The 1,199-nt window shown below is 44.4% G+C and overlaps 2 non-coding genes across 2 annotated transcripts; both read right to left on the bottom strand.

Annotated features, from left to right (window-relative positions):
* Positions 1-196: 196 nt before the first annotated feature.
* On the bottom strand, positions 197-358 carry LOC124851523. Its single transcript, XR_007032564.1, has one exon. It is a non-coding gene; the product is annotated as a U1 spliceosomal RNA (small nuclear RNA).
* Positions 359-913: 555 nt separating this feature from the next.
* Positions 914-1,073, bottom strand: LOC124851510. Its single transcript, XR_007032551.1, has one exon. It is a non-coding gene; the product is annotated as a U1 spliceosomal RNA (small nuclear RNA).
* Between the last annotated feature and the right edge of the window lie 126 nt (positions 1,074-1,199).

Here is a 1,199-nt window from a genome sequence, read left to right as displayed (position 1 = left end):
ACTACAAGAATTTCTAGCAAACATTACTCATCAAAACAGCAAACTTGGAACAGGACTGAACCCGTCTATTTGCTGTAAAATTGTCCTTCGACCACAATCAGTGAATGTATTGTGGTTTGAGTACAAAACAAGCACTACAACATAACCTATAAAATAGGCCCAGTGTCAAGCTCTTATTGCAATTGAACATAATGATCAGGGGAGAGCGACGCACGCGTCCCCACCTACCACAAATTATGCAGTCGAGATTCCCACATTTGGGGAATTCATATGGGTCAGCACAACCGGAGTGCAATGGCTGAGCCTCGCCCTGGGTGAACCACCTTCATGATCATGGTATCTCCTGCCAGGTAAGTATGAGTTGGAAGCATTGGAGACAGGCTCCTGCTTCTTAGACACAGTTGTTTGGCTCACGGTGCCACCATGCATATTCACAGAATCCAAAGGCCTTCAGTATCACATCATCCTCTTTTGGTAAAGGACTTGTTGAAGTGAAGCAAACACTTCTGTGAAACGACTAGGCTGTACATGACATATAATTACTTTATCAATTTTCTTGTCTCCAACCCATTTTATTCCCTCTCAAAACACAGTAAACTTCAATGAACAGCAGCCAGGTAAGCTCTGGCCGTCTCTGATAGATCACCGCAAAAGCCCGGTGACATAGCGCCTTTTTCTCAGAGACAACACAAACTGCTATAAATTCTGAAAAATCAGCTACAGGCAGTACAAGAATTTCATAACATATTTATCATAACAGCAAACTTGGAACAGGAGTGAATTCGTTGATGTGCAAATTGTCCTTCGACCACAATCAGTGAATGTATTGGGTGGGAGTTCAAAACATGCACGACAACAAAACCTATAAAATAGGCGCAGTGTCAAGCTCTTTGTGCAATTGAACATAATGATCAGGGGAGAGCGTGACGCAGTCCCCACTACCACAAATTATGCAGTCGAGATTCCCACATTTGGGGAAATGGCACGGTCAGCACAACCGAAGTGCAATGGCTGAGCCTCGCCCTGGGTGAACCACCTTCATGATCATGGTATCTCCCCTGCCAGGTAAGTATGAGTTGGAAGCATTGGAGACAGGCTCCGCTTCTTAGACACAGTTGTTTGGCTCACGGTGCCTCACATGCATATTCACAGAATCCAAAGGCCTTCAGTATCACATCATCCTCTTTTAAAGGACTTGT

Source organism: Hippoglossus stenolepis, unplaced genomic scaffold, assembly GCF_022539355.2.
Source record: "Hippoglossus stenolepis isolate QCI-W04-F060 unplaced genomic scaffold, HSTE1.2 HiC_scaffold_37, whole genome shotgun sequence".
Taxonomy (NCBI): domain Eukaryota; kingdom Metazoa; phylum Chordata; class Actinopteri; order Pleuronectiformes; family Pleuronectidae; genus Hippoglossus; species Hippoglossus stenolepis.
Note: the sequence above shows the minus strand (reverse complement) of the source record. Positions and strands in the feature narration are given on the sequence as shown.